Raw genomic sequence first — 24,622 nt, forward strand, 5'->3', positions numbered from 1 at the left:
ACCATGAGATAAAAATCCAGATCTATGCCTAGTAGGCAAAAAGGATTTACAACCCACTGCTTGAGTATATTTGTAGCTTAAACTAACCCCCTCTTTTATAAATCCGTGCTAGTGGCTGCCACGCAGCAACAGCCCCGAAGCCCTTTAAATCTCTATGGGCTTCGGGGCCATTACCGCAGCGGTCCGCGCTAAATGGCTTCGTAAAAGAGGACCTAAAGCTATTGAATTAGACCTGCTATGCATAATTTGTCTTCAGCTGGTTTAGAAGTCTCAAAGAGTGCAAAGGTGTGTTGGCCGTGATAGTTCATTCTTCAAGGTATCATGTAGAAATAAAACAAAAACATAAAGGAAAAAATAATACCTTTTTTTATTGGACTAAGAATGCAGTTTACGATCAGCTTTCAAAGGTAACCCCTTTTTCCTCAGATCAGAAATAAGCAACATTTGCTTATTTTGTGATCTGAGGAAGAAGGGGGTTACCTTTAAAAGCTAATCATAAACCTCATTAACCCCCTCCTTTACATAGCCACTCTAGCGTTTTTAGTGCCAGCCGTGATGGTATGAACTCTTGACGCTCATAGAATGCCTCTGAGCATTGGAAGTTTTACTGCCACAGCCGGCGCTAAAAACACTAGCGTGGCTTTGTAAAGGAGGGCCTAAGTTAGTCCAATAAAAAAGATATTATTTTTTTTATCCCTTTGTGTTTTTGTTTTATTTTTATATATTACCAGAAAGTGCAATGAATGCCACCATCTGACTGCAAATTGCCTTGCTTCTACATCATGCTTTGGTCCTATTGGTCATAGGTTTCAGTAGATTTTCCAACATTACCGAAAACAAAACCATAAGAACCTTGCTAGGAAGAGCTGCAGAAATTATTTTTTTTCATTTTAATTCTGTCTTAACTTTAGAATCTTCCACTATAGCCTGAGGTGACCATTTTCATATTGAAAAGTTATCTTTTGGTTAAAGTAACTGCCACCTCACAGGAAATTAGCAAGTGGGAAAAAATGCACAAGCACATCCTGGGAATAATGCACTACAATTTATGTATTTATTTAAATCTATAGAAGAACAAATCCAGCTGAGAAACACCATCTGGTGGCAACTGTGGTAAAAGAAATACAACATGATTTACTAAGAATTAATGTGTCAGATGTGCAGAAAGTTCATGTATATTTGATGAAGCATCATGCATATCACTGGGACACCAAGAGTTACATTTTATCTGAGTGATGTTTTCTGGCTAGACAAGAACTGGAGACCATCTAATTATGTGGATTATAAACAAGAATGTTAAATATGTCTGGATCTATAATAGCATTTAATTACAAGGAACTTAAAACATAAGGAAGAACACAGTTCTACTTTGACACACAGAAAGCTGACAGATGATTTTTAGGAATGGTGATATTTTTTAGGGGGTGATGCATTTCAAAGGGGGATTTTTGGGGAGGGCAGTTTGTGGGGAGGTAATCAGTAATGGGGGTTAGGTTTTGAGTATGATGGCAGTCTAAGGGGTGGTAGGTCACTAGCAGGTGGAACTTTGGGGAGGTGGAGCAGGGCTGGTTTATGTCCGACTGATGCCCTAAACCAGGGCTGCCCAACCTTAGCCCTCACTAGGTCAGCTTTTCAGGATTTCCTAAATTAATATGCATGAGATCTATTTGCATGCAATAGAAATAGATCTCATGCATATTAATTGGGGAAATCCAAAGCCAACTGGATAGCAACCCTCGAGGACTGATGGACAACCTAGACACAGCCTAACAGTGGTGCTCCTCGGCCCTTCCATTGCTTAAGTGAAAAGATATTAAGACTCAGTAAGTGCTGAGAAATATTATTGCCAGCCGACTTCTTTGAGGGGATGGGTTCCCTGCTGCAGCCACTAAACTGATTGTGGCAGGGAGATTCCCTTGACATGATCAGCTCGGCGGCCGTGTCTATTTGAAATGTAGACCAGCATTCAACATTTTGCTGGTCTACATTTCAGGCGCCTATCACAGCCCTATGGAGATGCCTAGGGCCGCCTATGCTTGCCTAAGGCCACTTCCGGGTAAAACCAAGACCACGCCTAGCCTTGGGCGAGCTTAAGTGGGTGTGAATGATGGAAGTGAAAGAGTTAAGGGCATGACAGCTAGAGGGGACCTCCCTGTGTTGTTTAATAGTTAATCCATGTCTAAGATGGAGGCAAACTGCAAGGTAACAGGTAACATTTATTAACAGTTCCCTCTCTTAAAATCATTAATACAAGACGGCAATATATTTTTTCAGTCACGGGACCGCAAACGTGGTACTCACTCCCCATTCATTTAAGAGAAGAATGTTTTCTTGATAGGTTTAAGAGCAAGTTAAAATGCTTTCTTTTTAAGGACGCTTTTGACCTCTGACCTCTGACTCTTCAAGTTAGGTTAAGCCTTCAACCCTCGATGTCTGATTTCCTACACAAGGACAAGTTTGCAACTATCTTATCTCCACTTTATCACCTTTTCTTTCTTCTTCTTCTCTGTTTCTCCTCTTATGTTTTTTCCCTACTCGTCTCTTTCCTATCTTATATTGTGTTTCTTACCCCCATTCCCCATTGGAACTGTAAGTCCTGTTTGTTAAGTCTTTGTCCCATATATTGTAATGTTTTAAAACTTTTATTTTTGTTCATTGCTTAGAAGTATGATTAATCAAATTTTAAATAAAACTTGAAAACTAGTTGTGGGAGTAGGTTTTGAGTTTTAGGGCAGTTTATTGATGGTGAGACTGTTTAGTTGTAAGTATGAGAGCTGTTTATGGGGATGGGGGAGTTAGTGGGATGGTAGACCCATTGTGGTAGGTAACTTTTTGGCATAAGTAGTGTTTAGGAGTGGGCCATATAGGTTTTAAGTGTGATGGCGTTTGCAGGGACTCATTTTGGGGATGAGGTAGTTTGCAGAGTAGGGGATTTTTTTAAGGTAGCGGGGCAGCTTCAGGGGCTAGTACATAGGGTGGAGGCAATTTAAAAAGTGGGAACAGTAGAAAACAGGGAGAGGCAGTTTGAAAGAAGGAATTATTTAAAAGCCATATTTCAGTGTATGGATGTGTGTATGATATATAGCAGCTGGGACTCCTTTTCCCACAGAATACAGTGGGTCATGTTTTGGTGGCGCTGGTGGTGGGACATTTATTTATTTGAACTGTCTGATCTGGTGGTTAGAGCAGCTGCCTTAGCATCCTGAGGTTGTGAGTTCAATTCCTTGTAACTCCAGGCAAGTTACTTAACCACTTCATTGCCCCAGGTACAAAATAAGTACCTGTCTAAAATATGTAAACTGTTTTGTTTTTAACCACACAGAAGAAGAGATATATCAAGTCCCATCCCTTTTTCATGCTTTGGATCATTTTCAAAACTGATATGTCTTTTTACCGGTTTTAGCCATATACCAAGTTTTATCCCATTCTATTAAATCTCTGCTATAGCAGCTAAACTCTTGCTTCCATAGAAATGCATTGGATCATGTTTTGGATGGGTTTTTTTTTTTTGAGGGGGGGGGGTTTGGGGAGGGGAAGTTTTTTTCTCAGGAACCTGTAGCCTGATTTGGCCCATTTTGGAATGTGATGTGTCTTTTCACTGATTTTTTTCTGATGTGCAAAGTTTCATCCTATTCTGTAACATTTTGCCCCCAAACTGACAGATATTTTTTTTACTCCTTTCATATAATCTTTTATGTTTTTCATTGAGTTAGAAAGGATGAGGTGTGCTGAATCCAAAATCTCTTCTTTTCATTTTCTTAAATTTTTTTACTGGTCATGTCAGTCCCACCGACTCCAGTCACACAGCTGGTCTTTGCTTGCTTGGATTCACTTCTGTGCTTAAAATCAGTCCGGTAGGAGCTTGTTTCCTGTCTCCAGCATTAGTCTATTTTTGTAGCAGGCAGCTTCCCTGGCGGCACAGAAACACATGTGCATATTCGCTTCCCGGCACTGTGACAATGCTTTGGTTAGGTAACATTTCTTATAGGAACGATAAATAAAATTAATGGGGAAGTCATCAATGTGGGTTATCAATAAGACATATTATTTTACTGTTAACTCCAGTTGTTAGTATCTAGGTGTTATTGCATAAAATTTGAGCTGTGCTAAAATTGGATGAGTTAGCGGTAAAATATTGGCAGCTTTATTTGATAACAATGCCTCTCAGGCCCTCTTTTACTAAGGTACGCTAAACGTTTTAGCGCGGGCTAAATCAATACATGCACTAATAGCTAACATGTCCATAGGATAACATGCATGCATTAGCGTTTAGCGCACGCTAATATTTATCGTGTGCTAAAAAAGCATGTTGCACCTTAGTAAAAGAGGGGGTAAGTTTTAAATTCCCTGGGAAAACCTGGAGATTTCCAAAACACATTTTCCCATCAAATCCTAAATACAAGCCCATTTCAGATTCTTGTAAGTTACAAGGTTCCAGCATTTGATTATGTTAATCAACAAAATGGCATGCCTTATCTTGTTTAATTCCACTATATAGTAACAATTAGGTGAATAAACAGTATAACATCATTATTGGCATGTACAATATGTGGCACAAATATGCATAAATAAACTCATATAAAATACCAGCTATATAAAGGTACACACTTTGGCATCAAGGTGTATACTTTGCCACTAGATGTGCAGATGGGTGGTGTTTAGCCAGAGTGTGGGCACTATGCACTTGTACGTGAGTGAAAAGCAATTCTTTAAATTGGTGCATAAAGATAAGAACATAAGAACATAAGAAGTTGCCTCCACTGGGTCAGACCAGAGGTCCATCCTGCCCAGCGGTCCGCTCCCGCGGCGGCCCATCAGGTCCGCGACCTGTGAAATGGTTACTGACCAATTCAATAACCTACCTCAAGTTCTATCTGTACCCCTCTATCCCCTTATCCTCCAGGAACCCATCCAAACCTTTCTTGAACCCCTGTACAGAGTTCTGGCTTATCACCTCCTCTGGAAGCTTGTTCCATGTGTCCACCACCCTCTGGGTAAAAAAGAACTTCCTAGCATTTGTTCTAAACCTGTCCCCTTTCAATTTCTCCGAGTGACCCCTAGTGCCTGTGGCTCCCCACAGTTTGAAGAATCTGTTCTTATTCACTTTCTCTATGCCCTTTAGGATTTTGAAAGTTTCTATCATGTCCCCTCTAAGTCTCCTCTTCTCCAGGGAGAACAGCCCCAGCTTTTTTAACCTGTCAGCGTATGAGAAATTTTTCATACCTTTTATCAGTTTAGTCGCCCTCCTCTGCACTCCCTCGAGTACCGCCATATCCTTTTTGAGGTACGGCGACCAGTATTGAACACAGTACTCCAGGTGCGGGCGCACCATTGCGCGATACAGCGGCATGATGACTTCCTTTGTCCTGGTTGTGATACCTTTTTTGATGATGCCCAGCATTCTATTTGCTTTCTTTGAGGCTGTCGCACACTGTGCCGATGGTTTCAGTGATGTGTCTACCATCACCCCCAGGTCCTTTTCAAGGTTACTCACCCCTAGTAGTGTTCCCCCCATTTTGTAGCTGAACATCGGGTTCTTTTTCCCTACATGCATGACCTTGCATTTCTGTACGTTAAAACTCATTTGCCACTTGTTTGCCCAGTCTTCCAGTCTCGTTAGGTCCCTTTGCAGGTCTTCACAGTCTTCCGTGTTTCTAACCCTGCTGCAGAGTTTGGTGTCATCAGCAAATTTGATAACCTCACATTTTGTCCCCGTCTCCAGATCGTTTATAAATATATTGAACAGTAGAGGTCCCAGCACTGACCCCTGCGGAACTCCGCTCGTGACCCATTGCCAGTCTGAGTATTGGCCTTTTATTCCAACCCTCTGTTTCCTGCCTGCCAACCAGTGTTTGATCCATCGGTGGATATCCCCTTGCACCCCGTGATTCCACAGCTTTTTATGTAGCCGTTCGTGAGGTACCTTGTCGAAGGCTTTTTGGAAGTCAAGGTAAATGATGTCTATGGATTCCCCCTTATCCATCTGGCTGTTTATTCCCTCAAAGAAGTGCAGCAAGTTCGTGAGGCACGACCTTCCCTTGCTGAAGCCATGCTGGCTCGCCCTATTGAGGGTGTTAAGTTACATAGAGGGCCATTTTCAATAGGACATCTGAGTCTGACTTTAGACGTTTCCCACAAAATGTCCAAATTGGAGATGGAGACATAGCCATTTTTGAACAGGACAGTCAAACTTTTTTTTTTTTTTTTAAATCCCCACTTGTACATCTTGGCCACCAAAATGTCTATGCCAGGCGTGTCCAACCTGCAACCCGAGGGCCGCAAGCGGCTCCATGAAGTATTTTGTGTAGCCTCGGTCGAGGGCGATGCAGTGTTTTCCTCTGCTGTCCCTGGGTGTTTACTGTCTTGCCAGCTCCCTCCTCTGTCTTGCTGCAGCATTTGGGCATTTGTGCGGCCCTAGAAACTTTTTTTTCAGCCAATGCGGCCCAGGGAAGCCAAAAGGTTGGACACCCCTGGTCTATGCTATCAGGATGTCTAGCTTTATTTGCTGTTTTTGACCCCCCCCCTCCAAAAAAAATAGTCCATGTTAGAAATTTCCAAATAGGCACCATTTAGACATGGGAGGGGCCAGCATTTTAATGAACTGGGCACATAGACATCCCTCTAGAGCAATGGGGCACCTTAGAGGGCACTGCTGTGAACTTCACATAAAGGGTACCAGCTATATATCTCACCTTAACTCTATCTAATGTATTGTGATCCCTCCAACTTATCCCTCCAAAACTTATCCCACCTGTCTCCAACCCCAGTAGACCATATGGCTGCAGGTGGCACTTATATGGCAGTATAAGAGGTGTTAGGTGGGATTTGATGGACTCCCACCCCCCCAAAAAAAATGAATAAAACAGTACATACCTATCTGTAGAACATAGAAACATAGAAAATGACGACAGAAAAGGGCCATAGCCCATCAAATCTGCCCACCCAACTGACCTACTCCCTAGGTTTGCTTTCCTAGAGATCCCACTCCTAACTACCCAACTCCTTAACTCTACTCTCTTAGGGATCCCACATGGGCATCCCATTTACTCTTAAAATCTGGCACGCTGTTGGCCTCGATTACCTGTACCGGAAGCTCGTTCCAATGATCGACCACTCTTTCGGTGAATAAATACTTCCTGGTGTCGCCATGAAATTTCCCGCCCCTGATTTTGAGCGGATGTCCTCTTGTGGTCGTGGGTCCTTTAAGACAGAAAATATCATCTTCCACTTCGATACGTCCGATGATATATTTAAACGTCTCAATCATGTCTCCCCTCTCCCTACATTCTTCAAGAGAGTAGAGCCGCAGTTTGTTCAGCCTCTCTTTGTACGAGAGATCCTTGAGCCCTGAAACCATCCTGGTGGCCATCCTTTGAACTGACTCGACTCTCAGCACATCTTTACAGTAATGTGGCCTCCAGAATTGCACACAGTATTCCAGATGAGGTCTCACCATGGTTCTGTACAATGGCATTATGACTTCAGGCTTCCGGCTGACGAAACTTCTACGGATACAACCCAACATCTGTCTTGCCTTAGATGAAGCCTTCTCCACCTGATTGGCAGTTTTCATGTCTGCACTAATGATCACTCTTAAATTTAGTTCTGTTGAAGACCTATCTAAGGCCTCGCCATTCAAGGTGTATGTTCTGCACAGGTTTCTGTTGCCGAGGTGCATGACCTTACATTTCTTAGCATTGAAGCCCAGCTGCCAGGTCGAGGACCAATGTTCCAATAAAAGCAGGTCCTCCGTCATACTATAGGGCAAATCGCAATTGCTTACTGTATTACATAGTTTGGCGTCATCGGCAAATAATGTCATTTTATCTTGAAGCCCTTGAGTCAGGTCCCCTATGAATATGTTGAAAAGGAGCGGGCCCAAGACTGAGCCCTGCGGTACTCCACTGGTCACCTCTGATGTTTTAGAGATGGTACTGTTAACCACCCTTTGAAGTCTACCACTCAGCCAATCAGTGACCCATGTAGTTAGTATTTCACCTAACTCCATTGATTTCATCTTGCTCAACAGCCTGAGATGTGGGACGCTATCAAAAGCTTTACTGAAGTCCAGGTACACAACATCCAGGGATTCTCCTAAGTCCAGCTTCCTTGTTACCCAGTCAAAGAAGCTGATGAGATTGAATTGGTAGGACCTACCCTTGGTGAATCCATGTTGACTGGGGTCCCGTAGATTCTCTTCGTCCAGGATCATGTCTAATTTACATTTGATTAGTGTTTCCATGAGTTTACACACTATTGATATGAGACTCACCGGTCTGTAATTCGCAGCATCACACAGGTGTCTTAAGTAGCCTGGTGGATCAGCTAATGCAGTGGTTCCTGGCTATTGCACTGTTTTTTCCAAATTGTGATTATACTTTCAACATTTCACTAAGCAGCAGGCACCTCAGTGTGTTTTTACGGCATGTTTACTCAGTTTGGCTTTTTTTGTCATTTGGTGCCTTCTACTGGGATAATTTTATACCCCTGAGGAAGGCCCTTGTGGCCGAAACACAGACCATGTTGGAGTCCAGTATATGCCTGCCACATTTTGGTTTTATTTAAATGTATATTTGTGTGAATTTTAACTGGAATTCTACATTGTGAATAAAGGTGTTTGTCCACACAGTGGTCTGATCAGTGTCCCTTCCCTACTTCCTTGTTTTGGATCGGCTAATGAGTCATAAAAAGGAGGACCCAGGTCCATAAGACACTCTAACCAGTGCATTTATGGTGGAAAGTGTGAGGCTACCAAAATCTTACCATACTGACATACACAGTAAGCGCTACCTATAGCCATCAGGGATATTGGGTTAAGAGACAGGTGGGTATAATAGATACTAAGGAAGTTTTGGAGGGATCACCATATATTAGAAGGGAGTTATGCTGATATGTATATCTGGCACCCTTTATGTGAAGTTCACAGCAGCGCCGTCTAGGTGCCCTACTGCTTTATTGGGATGTCTCTGTAGCCAGTCCATTACATTGCTGGCCCCTCTCAATTCCAAATGGTCTCTATTTGAATATTTTCAGCTTGGATGTTTCTGTGGCTTCACACTTTCCACCATAAATGTGGTTAGAGTGTCTTATGGGCCTGGGTCCTCCTCTCTATGGCTTATTAGCAGATGTAGAGAACGGCAGCTTCAAGCAGGTAGGAGGAGCTGTGCCTAGTGATCTCTCTTCTGAGCAGGTGCCAGACACTGTTCCTCCCCCTCTTACTGGTGCTGCTCCACACGAATAGCATGCACATAATTTGCAAGCTATTGTGCTGAGCATCAACAATTTAAAAAAAAAAAAATCATTCCCACCACAGTATTTTTTTTACTGTGGTGTTGGAGCTTTGTGCTTCCTGCCCTCAGTATTTTATAGATCTCTATCATGTCTCCCCTGAGCTGTCTCTTCTCCAAGCTGAAGATCCCTAACCACTTTAGCCTTTTACTCATAGAGACAAGTCTACTACTACTACTACTACTATTTATTTTTTTATCATTTTCATCACCCTTCTCTGTATCTTTTCTAATCCCGCTATATTGTTTTTGAGATGCAGCGACCAGAATTGCACATAGCATTTGAGGTGCAACCACACCATGGAGCAATACAAGGGCATTATAACATTCTCATCCTTGTTTTCCATTCCTTTTCTATTTGCTTTCTTAGCTGCCGCTTCACACTGAGCTGAGGATTTCAACGTATCCTCAGCAATGACACTTAGGGCTCCTTTTACGAAGGTGTGCTAGGGCCTTAACGTGTGGAATAGCGTACGCTAAATTGCAGCGAGCACTAGCCGCTACCGCCTCCTTTTGAGCAGGCGGTAGATTTTTGGCTAGAGCACGCTATAGTGCGCTAATCCGGTGCATGCGATAAAACCGCTAGCGCACCTTTGTAAAATAAGCCCTTAGATCCTTTTCCTGGGCAGTGATTTCTAACGTGGAACCCTGCATCACATAGCTATAGTTTAGTTTCCTCTTTTTCAAATGCATCACTTTGCACTTGCTCGCATTAAACGACATCTGCTATTTTGATAAAAGAGCTTATGCGCATGATTGGTACCACTTATTGGCAATTGACAAGTGCTAGGCATGATTTTGTAACATATATGCCAGCATCACGTAACATAGACATGGGTAGAGCATGGGTGGTTATGGGCATGTCTCTGGAATATGGGTGTAACTTATAGAATGGTATTTATCAATGACCTGGAAATGGGGACGAAGTGTGAAGTTATAAAATTTACGGATAACACTAAACTCTGTAGCAGGGTTAGAACTGTGGAAGAGTGTGAGAACCTACAAAGGGACCTAAACAAACTGGTGGAGTGGGCGAATAAATGGCAGATGAACTTCAATGTAGGGAAATGCAAGGTCATGCATATAGGGAAAAAGAATCCGATGTTCAGCTACCAAATGGGGGGGTTAGTATTAATGGGAAGTAACCTTGAAAGAGATTTGGGTGTGCTGGTGGACACTACAATGAAGCCAACGGCACAATGCGCAGCAGCCTCGAAGAAGGCAAACAGAATGTTGGGTATTATTAAGAAGGGTATTACGACCAGAACGAAAGAAGTCATCCTGCCATTGTATAGGGCAATGGTGCGCCCGCACCTGGAGTACTGTGTCCAGTATTGGTCACCGTACCTTAAGAAAGATATGGCAATACTTGAGAGGGTCCAGAGGAGGGCGACAAGAATGATTAAGGGCATGGAAAACCTTTCATACACTGAAAGATTGGAGAGACTGGGGCTCTTCTCCCTGGAAAAGCGGAGACTCAGAGGAGATATGATAGAGAACTACAAGATCATGAAGGGCATAGAGAGAGTAGAGAGGGACAGATTTTTCAAACTTTCAGAACATAAAAGAACAAGAGGGCATTTGGAAAAGTTGAAAGGGGATAGATTCAAAATGAATGCTAGGAAGTTTTTCTTTACCCAGCGTGTGGTGGACACCTGGAATGCGCTTCCAGAGGGCGTAATAGGGCAGAGCATGGTACTGGGGTTCAAGAAAGGATTGGACAAGGGATAGAGGGGTATAGTTAGAGGATTACTACACAGGTCCTGGACCTGTTGGGCCGCCGCATGAGCGGATTGCTGGGCACGATGGACCTTAGGTCTGACCCAGCAGAGGCATTGCTTATGTTCTTATGTTCTTATAAATTACATACTTCAGAGCTCAATTAATTGCCAACAGTTACAACTACCATTGAATTGGCATAACTGTTGGCACCTACTTTAATCATGCCAATACTGATCTGGTGTCAAGAAGCCATTATAGAATTGGAGCTAAGCGCATAGCACTGAGGAACCACCATAGTCTATAAAGTGCTTTCATTTATACCCAAACTTGCAAAATCAAGTTTACACCAGATTTTTTTTTATTTTTTTTAATCACAGGCAAGTTTGGTTTGGTTATTAAACTTGATAAACCGTACTTCTTAAGCAAGCAGTGGACCATAAAACAAATGAAATCAAATACAGAGGAAAGAAACACCATTTAAAATATAGGATAAAATGTCTGATCTGAGGTTTTCAAAGATCTGATTCATTTACAAAGCATGCATAATGTTCTCAAATTAATTTAGTTATGCAATACTGCTTTGAAAGATGTTTCATATGAAAAATAAGGCATATTATGTGATAGAGGAATAATGCATTGATTTTACGTATTACAACAGCAATTTGAAAAACAAATAACAGTACGTTGTAAACACTGGGGACAGGCCTTTCAATTTTAGGAGACAGAGCTGTGAATATTTCTTTTGTTTTGTTTTTTTTGTTATATTTCAAAGCTTATCATTGGATCTTGAGTCTTTTTAAGTCCAATCTTTGAGATTAAAATGATATATTGGTTTATTTGTGGTAAAGCTTAGTGAAAAGACTCTAATATGTTGAAAGGCAAATGAATCTACTGATCTGATTTCAGTCCTGTCCCCATGGCAGTTAACACAATGGTTGAAGTAGAAAAAAAAACCATAGTAGCAGCCCCAGCCAGATGTTGTGGATAGAACAAATACAGCATAGCTCAACATCTGGGACTATGGCTGTCAAGCATGCCCTGCAGTTAATACTGCCAACTTTTTAAAACTTAAGAAGATGATAAAATGAACTTGGGCATGCCCCCAGCAATAAGTGATGTTGAATCACATATACTCATTACTGTTTGAGAAGTGCTATGCAACCAAAATGTTCTTTCTATAATGGGTGAATAGAAAAAGGGTTTTGTTTATGTTTATTAAAATATGATAATCTGCCAAAGTTTAGAACAGTTCTCAGCGGCTAACAATTAAAATCAAATACAGGAAAAAGAAGGAACATAAGAACATAAGAAATGCCTCCACCGAAACAGACCATTGGTCCATCCAGTTCGGTGACCCGCACACGCGGAGGCCAATCCAGGTGTTCCCTGTTTACGTCCTAGGTGTTCCCTGATGAAGACCCTGTTTTCCTGTATCCCTCAATGTGATTTGCAAGCAGGTGTGCGTCCAACTTGCACTTGAATCCCATAATGGAGATTTCCGTCACCACCTCCTCCGGGAGAGCATTCCAAGCGTCCACCACTCGCTGTGTAAAACAGAACTTTCTGACATTAGTCCTGGGCTTGTCGCCCCTCAATTTTAGTCTATGGCCTCTCATTCGAGTCACCTTTGACAATGTCAATGATGATGCTTCTTGTTCTAGTATGTCAAAACCTTTTAGTATTTTGAAAGTCTCTATCATATCCCCTCGCAGCCTTCTCTTCTCGAGGGTGAACAATCCTAGTTTTACGAGGCGTTCTTTGTAGCTCAAATTCTCAATACCTTTTACTAGCTTCGTGGCTCGCCTCTGCACCCTCTCCAGCAGAGTTATATCCTTCTTTAGGTAAGGAGATCATTGTTGGACACAGTACTCCAGGTGTGGTCTGACCATGGCTCTATAAAACACAGGAAAGACATATTCTATCATGAAAGCAAAGAAAGAAAGAGAGGGGGGAAAAAAAGCAAACAAACAAAAAACCCTCATATATCTAAACCTACAAAAAGTAAATAAAATTATCTTATTAATATATATGATCGTCTTGAGGACTATCAGAACCAAAAACTAAGGGGTCCTTTTATCAAGCCGCGGTAGGGGTTTAACACGCATAACACCGTGCGTTAAACTGCCTGCCGCGCTAGCTGCTAATGCATGCATTGAGCAGGCATTAGTTTTTTAGCTGGCCGCAGGGGTTAGTGCATGATGAAATGTCCGATGCGCTGACCCCGTTAGCGCGGCTTGATAAAAGGACCCCTAAATTTTAAAAAAAAGGTTTTAAAAGGGTCTTAAAAGCTTTAAAATTCAATTCAAGTGGGGAGGGGGAAAGCTTTTAAAAAGCGACATCCCTGTTTCCCTCTCGTTACTCCCCATCCCTCTACCCTTCCTTATATTTATTAATAATAATAATAATAATAACAGTTTATATACCGCAATACCGTGAAATTCTATGTGGTTTACAAAAGATTAAGCAAGGTACAAATTGATTGAACTTAAAAGGGGAGGAAGAAAGAGAGTTGGTGGGACAGGAAATCCATTTTTGAGGATAGAGAGATTAATAGGATATGGTGATCAATATCGAGGGGGAAGGAGAAAAGGGTCAGTTGTCTAGATATTTTAGGAACAGGTGTGTTTTTGTATGTTTCCTGAAAACCTCATAAGTGGTGGGCGTAAGCAATTGTTCTAAGTCCCTACTCCACAGCCGCTGCTTGATGTGAGATATTTATCATTGTAATTAAAACTTCCCTATCCCCCCAAACCTCTCATTTCTAATCAGTCCTAATTCGTCACAGTTTTAGGTCTACACTTTTTTATTTTATCTCACCTAAATCAAAAATTATATATGACCTTTCTAATTTTTTATATTCTAAACCAACCCAGATACATGTGATGGTCGGTACATCAAGCCATGAATAAACTTAGCTATACATTTTTCTCTGTTTAGGCATTAGGGGCCTGATTCTCCAAAGTGCGTCCCGATTTTAGGCAGCTATAGGCGTCCTACAGCTGTCTAATCAGCCAATCGGGATGCACGTTTTTTAAAAAAATGCTCCCCAGGCAGGCCTGAAGGCGCCTCCGGGAGCCTAGGGAGACCCACAAGATGCCTAAGCTCGCCTAAGGGCCTTTGGCGAACCTAGGCGGCCCTACGCGTCTCCCTAGTAGAGGAGAAACGCTAAAATGTAGGCCAGCAAAATGCTGGTCTACATTGTAAGTAGACGCGGCCGCTATACATATTGCGGCAAGGGATCTCTCTGCCGCTATAAGTATAGCGGGCCGCGGCCTGTCCGATCACTGGCAGGAGGGTGCCCAATTCCTCCTGCCCGAAGACGCACCCTCCCCCCCCCGACAGTATCAATCGCTGGAAGGAGGGTGCCCAATCCCTCCTGCCCGAAGACGCACCCCCCCGGCGCTAACAACCCCCAAATCTCCACCCCACCAAACTAACCTTTTCTTAAGGCCAGACGGTTCTTGCCCGTCCAGATGGCAGGCCTGCCTCGTCGAAATGAGGCGGGCCCGCCCCTTCCCGGCCCATCCCGCCGAAGCCTAAGGCCTGATTGGCCCAGGCTCTAGAAGCCTGGACCAGTCAGGCCTTAGGCATAGCGGGTCCGCCCATCCCCACTAAGTCTAAGGTCATGTTTAGAATGCCCTCTTAAGAACTTTTTGAAGTACTAGACTTGCCCTGAGATTTTAATAATTGCATACAAACAAACAATCATGGCCACCCCAACGCCATCCCTTTCAGAAGAATCCTGCACAAACACGATTGGACATCATGCTTAAAACTGTACGGGCCCAATGCTATATATCATGCCTATGAGCATCATCTAATGTAGCACTAAGTGTGACTCTATAAAAGTAAAACTTTGGGGCCCTTTTACTGAGGCGCGCTAAAGATTAGCGCCTGCTAAATGCTAAGGTGCCCATTATATTCTATGGGCGCCTTAGCATTTAGCGTGCGCTAAATCGGTTAGCGTGCCTAGTTAAAGGACCCCTTTGTGTCAAGTAGAAACAAAGAATTTTCAGCAAGCAATCCAAATGCTCAATTAAATGGTGTGGACTTTAATGGAACACTTGTGTCCTGGCCTTCTAAGCCAAAATGGAGAAGGCAAAATATATGTATTTCAGGATTTCTTTGAAGACCTTTTTAAATGGGCTGGGCTGGTAGCTTAGTTGCGCTGCTGCACAATGTCACGAGACGGTCTGTAGTCCATATTACAAGTTGAGCCTCATTCTTTCTGCGTTGGTTAGAGTTAAGGATGATGCAAATATAGAGTGGCGATAAAAAGATTTAAAAAAAAGATAAATGTTAATGATACAAAAAATGAAGGGCTCCTTTTATCAAGCCGCGCTAGCGGGGTTAGCGCGTCGGACAGTTCATCAGGCGCTAACCCCCGCGGCCGGCTAAAAAACTAACGCCTGCTCAATGCAGGCATTAGCGGCTAGCGTGGCAGGCGGTTTGTCGTGTGGTATTCCGCGCGTTAAACCCCTACCGCAGCTTGATAAAAGGACCCCTAGGTCCTTTAAAAATATGAAATATATGTATTTGAAATAAATAACTTAGGGCTCCTTTTACAAAGCCGTGGTAGCAGCTGCTGCATCAGTAATTGGTCCAATGCCTGAAGGTATTTAATGGATGCCAGAGCGTTTGCTGCGTTGCAGCCACTATCGTGGCTTTGTAAAGGGGGAATAAATATACTTTTGGACTTTTAACTTTTTTTTCACCAACCTTGATCCTTTTTATCTTATTTATATATGAATATTTCTTTTTTCTTTTTTGTCTTAATTAGTTCTGACTCCTGAGCCAGGCCATTTGGCCGAAACATGATTTGTGTTGAGTTATTGAATTGTCTTCATTTTGGTTTAATAAAGCACATTCATTTGAAACACCATAGTCCCTACTGATTTCCATAGGAGCAGCTTTAAAGACAGACTACCTCCAGCATGTCCTTGGGTCTTTCCTCTGCTCCATCTCAACCATGATAAATTATGTTGGAAAGTATGGCAGAGGTAAGACCGGGTGGTCTGTATATATTCTTTCTTTATTGTCGCTCCTACCAGCAATTCATGGCAGATTTGTAGGACCATAGCTGGTGTGTGAGTGAGGGAGGGGGAGCAATGCCAGACATGAAGGGCAGAAGAAGAGAGACACCAGACTGGGGGATAATGGAGAAAGAGGGGGAAGGAAAATAGTGAAATAGAAATGTTAGGCCTATGATGGGAGAGGGGGAAAGGAAGGGAGAAAAATATGTAAAACCGTAGTAAGCATATGAAAGGGGGCGACGTATGTGGAAAGGGGTGCTGCCAAGGGGGACTCTGAAACGATCTCTTGAGCTAGCCTTGATAATATGTCATATTTTAATTTGTAAATACAAATCTACTAACTGTAAAAAGCTATAAGCAGTATCATGGGTGGTCTTTTAGTTTATAATATTCTAAATCCTGCATTAACATTTTAAGTAATCATGTATTCTCCGTTGCTCTTTCTACCTGACACTTTTGTAATCTATTTCAGAAAGCTCATACAGTCACATTTTATGAAATTGTTTTTATTTTATTATGCAAAATGTTGCATACATTAGAATGTGAAATCAAGAGAAAACCTGAATTGATTATAGCAGTTCTGAGTGTGTTTTAAAGCAAAAAATGACACTTATTTTGCTTTAATGGCAAAAAAAACACAACCCAAGAACAACACACACACACATTAGAAGATTCAATTTTAAATTGAAGGTGTCCTAAAACTTTTCTTGCCAGATTTCTGAGTCCCTTTGATTTTCTTTATTCAAAGCATTTTAGCTTTCATCTTCTAGTGCATTACTCTGATAACTATGTTAATCCTAATTGTAGCCTGAGAGTAAATTCATACACCAGGGGATGTGCGTTTTGGTGCCTGAATCTCCCCAGCCTAGGCAAAGAACATTATTAGCACTCTTTATTTTAGGGTGGCCTATGTGTTAAAGGTGGTTAGAACAATGTGAACTGGATGTCAGCAGCTCTGTAATCTATAAATTGTACATAGACAGTTATTCACCATATGTTTGAACAGATAAATGAATGCATATCATGGTAGATACTTTAAAAATTCTCATTTCAAACACTGTTGATCATAATTTATATACTGATTTCTTAAAATGCACACTATTAGCTTACATACATTTTAAAAACAAAAGTCTCCTTTTACAAAGCCGCAGTAGAGGTTTCTACTAGAGAATGACACGGGAAAAAAAAAATCTGTCCTTGTCACCGCCCCGTCACCGCCGTTCCCTTCACCGCCCCGTCACAGTCACCACCATCCCTTTCACCGCCCCGTCACTGTCCCTGCAGCATCCATATAAGCCTTAGTACTGTAATATTTAGCTTATTCCTTTCTTATAAATCAAAGTTCCTGCTGCTGAACTAGAGAAAGATATGTTCAGCTGACAGGGCTTTGTTTCTAAATTTTTATCAACACAGCTAATATATTACTTTATCCTAAAGCAAAAAATAAATAAATAAATATAATTTTTTTTTCTACCTTTGTTGTCTGGTTTCTGCTTTCCACATCTTCTCATTCAATTCCTTCCATCCACTGTGTGTCTTCTCTCTGCGTCTTCCATTTGCTGTTACTGTGCCTCTCCCTTCACTCACCCATCTTCTTCCCTCCGCTCCGCCATAGTCTGGCATCTGTCTTCTTCCCTTCCAGCGTCTTCTCCCCACTCTGTCTTCCACATTTCCCTTCAGGGTCTGTTCCTCTCTACCCTCTTTCAATGTCTGTTCTATTCCTTAGCACCACTACCCTTCCCTCCACCTCACCTTATATGCCAAGTTTGCCGGCTTTCTTTTTCCCGAGCCGCATTCATTCAAAAAGACGCGCACGCGCGGCTGCGTGAGTCGATCAATCTTCTCCTCTCCTGCAACTTCCTGTTTCCGGTTGAATCAGAGGAGAAGATTGATCAACTCGCGCAGCGGCTTTTTGAATGCGTGGAGCTCGGGAAAAAGAAAGCCGTCAAACTCGGAATATAAGGTGAGGTGGAGGGAGGGAGCTGGCTAAACGCTACGATCGGGGTGGGTGGGAGCTGCGGGGACTGCGTGATCCTTGATGCCTCACTGCGGAGACAAGACCATTCACTGCACCACGGGGCGGTGAATGGCCTTGTCCCCGTTCCCGCAGCGACTGCTATTTTTCTTTCCCCGTTTCGGCGGGTTACCCGTGGCTACTCGCGGCTAGCCGCAGGTAACAACCACCGTGTCATTCTCTAGTTTCTACCGCAGGCCCGAGGGGTAAATGCTCCGATGCTCACAGGAATTCTATGAGTGTCGGAGCATTTACCTCACCGTCCTGTGGTAGAAACCAGTGATGGTTAACCAACAGAAAAATCCAATTTTTGTAATTCTACTCTGTACACAAATGGAGCTTACACAGAAAACTCTATCCACCCAAAGTGCAATTATTCAGCAATTGACATCAATCATTCAAACCACTCTATCACAAGCCACAGCAGAAAGATAAAAACGACTTTAGAACTGTCATTAAACCCATTATCAAAGGAAAAGTCAGGCACTCACAGAGTATTATTTATTTTTAGTATTTATATACTACTTATAACCTAAGTGGTGTACATTCAGATACTCAAGCATTTTTCCCTATCTGTCCTGGCAGACTCACACTCTATCTAATGTAACTGGGGCAATGGGGGATTAACCCCCTCTTTTACAAAGGTGCGCTATGCTTTTTAGCATGCGTTAAATATTATTGCGCACTAAACACGCGCTAAAAGCTAATGCATGCATGTTATCCTATGGACACGTTAGCGGTTAGCATATGCATTAATTCAGCATGTGCTAAATCTGCGCTAAAATGCTTAGTGCGCCTTTGTAAAATAGGGCCTGAGTGATTTGCCCAGGGTCACAAGGAGCAGCATGGGATTTGAACCCAGAACCTCAGGGTGCCAAGTCTGGAGCTCAGTGTGGCATGTTATCAAAATGCAAGTTGTGATTCAAAAGGCAGATTACAACCCATCAATTTCCCACCACAGTGATTTGCCAGGGTTTCATGCCAAACTACATCACAAAGCCTAAATAAGTGTGACATAGTCCAATAACCTCATAAAGCAATTATCTACATTGGTTTTCACATAAGGTGTAAGTCAATTACATACTGAAGGTCAATAGACAATAATGCCTACTGATGGTGAGAGGTATGCTGCATTCCATTCCAGATACTAACTTCACATTGTGTTAAGACAGAGAATGCCACTCAGCCTCATGGTTCAACCATGAGGCACGACTCTATTCCATTTATAAATAAAAGACTGCTCCCTGGATATAGAAAGTATAGAAATTCAGTAACTGCACACATAGACCGGAATTGCAGACTTGGCATATGAATGCCTCTGTGTCTCTTAACAGCTGTTCTCCACATAACTGCTACTGGAACTTTGGTTCCACTCTTGGTTCCTGTGATGAATTTATTTCACGAAAGTAAGTGTGCTTAAAGAAGAAAATCAATTAAAGTTCCCTTTTGCTATGAAGTGGAATTTAGTCAAACATTAGAATCAGCTGTCAGTGAAGGGCCTGAATATTAAGATTGTCTAATTTCATGCAAGACATGAGTTTCTGAGTTTTAAATGGTTATAAATCCACTCAATTAAAATCATCTGCAAACGAAGAATTAAATTTGCCCAGATATTTGCAATTCTAAATTATATATTAAAACTGTTCAGCAAGCTTTCATTAAAAGATGAGCATAATTAAGGTTACTATTTTAATTATTACCTGTAAAAACAGTCTGAAAATTCATCAACATGTATAGCATATGTTAGTACATGAAGGCTTCCTCTTGTCATCCATCTCTCTCTGTGATGCCAGAAGCACACTTATTTTCAAAATTTGCAAGTGTACCTTGCAAATGTTATGACATATGAGTCACAGAAAACCCAACTAGAACACAAAAAATGCAAATACGAGAAGTTCAACAAGGGAGAAGGAATCCAACAAGTCTGCAGTGAATGTCAAACAAGGAACAAAACAAAACAAAACAAAACTGCAGAACCGATGTACTGAATGCAGGCACTTTATGCAGTCAAAAAAATGTTGTGTGTTGAACATCCAACTTTGATCTAGAGAAATGGGACCCAACATGGTCCTTGTTTCGATTAAAAGACCTTCCTCAGGGGTCTCTGGTTTTCTTTTGGAATTAACAAATATGCAGGCGAATCTGGTACTTGGTGTGAAAAACACTAGCCCCCCTCTTCTATTAAACTGCGCTAGCAGTTTTTAGCGCAGAGAGCCACGCTGAATTGCCCAACACTGTTCTCGGGAGCAGCACGGGCTATTCAGCGCGGCTCCCCACACTAGAAAACTGCTAACACAGTTTAATGGAAGAGGCCCTAAAAGATTATTGCCGTGGTGAAAATTATCTCTAGCTGTGCTGTAGACTAGGGGCTCCTTTTACTAAGCTGCGCTAGAGGTTATAGTGCACTATTAGCGCGCGCTAAATTTCCACGCACACTAGACGCTAACACCTCCATTGAGCTGGCGTTAGTTTTTCCGCATAGCTTAGTAAAAGGAGCCCTAGAAGTTCTTCTTATAGACAGGCAGCAACACTTCTACAAGGGACATATCTACTACTACTACTATTTATTATTTCTATAGCGCTGAAAGCTATAAGCAGCGCTGTACATTTTAACATACAATAGACATTCCCTGCTCAGAAGAGCTTACAATCTAATTTAGACAGGACATTTCAGGGTTGGGGAGGTTATAGTGGGTACAGATATATGACAGCAGTGAGGGGGAGTTAAAAGTTGAAAGCAGTTTCAAAAAAGTGGGCCTTTAGTTTGAACATTGCCAGGGACAGAGCACGACGTATTGATTCAGGCAACCTGTTCCTGGCATACGGTGCCGCAAGAAAGAAGGGACAGAGTCTGGAGTTGGCAGTGGAAAAGAAGGTACAGATAAGACGGACTTGCCCGATGAGCGGAGATCACGGGGGGGGGGAGCATAGGGGAAGATGAGTGAGGAGAGATATCGAGGGGGCTTCAGAGCGAATGCACTTGTAGGTCAGCAAGAGGAGTTTAATCTGTATTTGGAAATGGACAGGGAGCCAAAGAAGCGACGAGGAGAGGGGTAATCAGGGCAGGATTAACCAATAGGCCAAATAGGCACGTGCCTAGGGCCCAAAATGGTCAGGGGGGCCCGATGAAGGAGGGCATCAACATTGTTTTTTTCCAAACGGTGACGGGCCCCTTCAGCATCGATCGGCAATGCGGGCCCCACCCCTATCAGCAACGCAGCCCCCCCCCCCCCATCAACAAAAAGTAAGACAAGCAAGCTACGGGGGTAAGAAAGACAACGGGAACTGTAATTGTGCAAGTGGTGCTGCTTGCCCAAAGCTTCCCTCTGATGCAGCTTCCTGTTTCCGCCTGGGCGCATGGTGGGGTGGGGTGGGCCGTGGCAGGGGGCCCAGTGTACTTGTGTGCCTAGTGGCCCTCAACGAATTAATCCTTCCCTGGAGGTAATGAGAGAATAGCGGCTCTCACGGAATATGAATTGCGCAGTAGCATTTTGAATGGATTGAAGAGGCGAGAGACAGCTGTGTGGGAGGCCCGAGAGAAGTACGTTGCAGTAGTCTAAGCGCGAGATGATGAGAGCGTGGACAAGGGTTTTGGTCGTGTGTTCAGAGATACCATGCTTAACAGTCACAAATGTGAGAGATATTATTAGTTTTATTCTGTATCCTCAGTATGTGGTCATAAGCTATAAGAGCAAAACAACCTGGAAAGTTGATGTTCTACTGCTTTCTAAAAGTTTAGACCTCCCACAGGGTCTTAATTCAGCCCTTTGACACACTCCATCAAAGGATTACACAAGTACGTGTAAATAAAGTTAAAGAAAATTAATTTCAAACAGTAATATATAATTAGCATAACTGACCTGTGAGTTTTGAAAATGTGACATTGTCATTAGAAAGAGGGCATTCAAATAAGATAGTGGCATAATGCATGTCCAGAAAACCCAGAATTTCTTCCACAAGGACACTGGGACTGTAGGTTTCAGCATCCTTTCCTAATGGACGTAAGATTTTCTAAGAGGACCCTACCTCTGTAATGAAAGGATAATACACATGTTCCTCGCAGTATTGCAAATGCTGCTTTATTTAGTTCAGGCCATAAACAGGTCATTATTTAAAAAACAACAACAAAAAAAACCAATGTAATCTTCCTTTTTTCTAATGCATAAGGCGCTATGGACTCTGGTAAAGCTATCAAAAATAGATGTATCCAAAAGAAAATTCTACTGTACTTGTAAGAATACAATTAGAACTATGGAGCATATGATATTAAATGTCCATATGTTGCGTCTTATTGGAGTAAAGTTTGGTCAACAATATCAACTATGCTTTCTATAACAGATCCATTAACTTATTCAATAGTTATTCTAGGGGGATATGCTCTTAAGTCTATATTAAACACTTACAAAACACAACTATTGAAGAACTTAATGATAACAATTAAAACAGTTCTACATAATTGGAAGGATTTTTCTAAATTGGATTATAGCATATGGTGGAATATGCTACGTCTCTACAGCAAATACATATATGCAATTAAGTGTGGCAGCTTTAGGAAATTTAAGAAGGTATGGGACTGTTTGCTTAAATTTAAGGAGTAAATGGTAATTTTTCTGTTTTGTACAATGAGTTATGACACCCTATGAATTATTTATTTATATTATATCAATATTATTTATGTTTTGTGTTTTAGTTTGTAATGATTTTTTAAAAAATTTCAATAAAATATTTATGGGAAAAAAAACAAGCAAAGAAACCACAGGGTTTAAAATTCCAGCTGATGATTTTTAAATCATTTACAATATTTACATATACTATATTCAGCATCTGCTTGTCTATTCTATGAAGGAATATAGAAGCGTACTTTCCTTAGAGTATTAGTCTAACTGGGTACATACCCTTAAAATTTAGGCATGAGTTGGTGTAAATCATGGGTAGGGAACTCTGGTCCTCGAGAGCCGTATTCCAGTCGGGTTTTCAGGATTTCCCCAATGAATATGCATTGAAAGCAGTGCATACAAATAGATCTCATGCATATTCATTGGGGAAATCCTGAAAACCCGACTGGAATATGGCTCTCGAGGACCGGAGTTCCCTACCCATGATTTACACCAACTCATGCCTAAATTTTAAGGGTATGTACCCAGTTAGACTAATACTCTAAGGAAAGTACGCTTCTATATTCCTTCATAGAATAGACAAGCAGATGCTGAATATAGTATATGTAAATATTGTAAATGATTTAAAAATCATCAGCTGGAATTTTAAACTCTGTGGTTTCTTTGCTTGTTTTTTTCCCCATAAATATTTTATTGAAATTTTTTAAAAAATCATTACAAACTAAAACACAAAACATAAATAATATTGATATAATATAAATAAATAATTCCCTACCCCTGGTGTAAATGATCAAACCTAAACATAAGAGACACACGTGTAACTTACAAAACTCTGTTAACTGTGTGCATAAGTGGGAACTCTGCCCATACTCTGCCCCATATATTTATGCTAGAGTGGTAAAAAACTGGAACGCTCTTCCGGAGTCTGTTATAGGGGAAAACACCCTCCAGGGATTCAAGACAAAGTTGGACAAGTTCCTGCTAAACTGAACCTAAGCAGGTGAGGCTGGACTCATTCAGAGCACTGGTCTTTGACCTGGGGGCTGCCGCGTGAGCAGACTGCTGGGCACGATGGACCACTGGTCTGACTCAGCAGTGGCAATTCTTATGTTCTTATTTGCAGAAGAGCAGTGAGGTAGAATTTTGGCATTTATCTGGGCAATTTTCAGACAGTAAACAAAATCAAGAGGGGAAGGGAACGCACACATCAGCCTTTAGATGCAACTGTACTTTAATTATACATTCTCAAACTACTAAAACAAGTATATGAATATATGCAAATATTGACCACTTAGGAGACTCCTTAGTCCTTATTCATAGACTGAACACGGTCCGTGTTTTGGCTTGCAAAAGCCTTTTTCAAGGGTATATCAGAAAGGATGTTGTCTGCCCAAGACCAGTGCTCAGCTTGGATATTTAATGCTGGGCCTTTTCCAGCAGCTGGCATTGAGTATCCAAATTTTTTTTTTTTTTTTTTGGGGGGGCAGCTCTAACTTAGGCCCATTTTAACAAAGCTGCTTTAGGCTTTTTTATTACCTGCCACGGAGGTATTAGCTTCAATGCTCATAGAATTCCAATAAGCATCGGAGCTAATATCGCCGCTGCCGGCAATAAAAACGCCTAATGCGGCTTCGTTAGAGGGGGCCTTAATCGGCTAAGCAAATATTCAGCACTAGTCGGTTAAGTTAATAGCGGGCTAAGATAGGATTGTTATTTATGTGGTCTGATTTGCCTGCTAAACTTAGCCAGCCATCGCTGAATATTCACAGCTAGCTGGGTAATTCATGCAACATTGCTACTGACCACAAATATTCGGCAGATATAACCAGCTATCTCCTGCTGAATATTAGTGGTTAAGAGGCTAGACCAGGGGTAGGCAATTCCGGTCCTTGAGAGCCACAGTCAGGTCAGGTTTTCAGGATATCCACATTAAATATGCATCAGATAGAT

Source organism: Geotrypetes seraphini, chromosome 1 (assembly GCF_902459505.1).
Source record: "Geotrypetes seraphini chromosome 1, aGeoSer1.1, whole genome shotgun sequence".
NCBI classification, from domain to species: domain Eukaryota; kingdom Metazoa; phylum Chordata; class Amphibia; order Gymnophiona; family Dermophiidae; genus Geotrypetes; species Geotrypetes seraphini.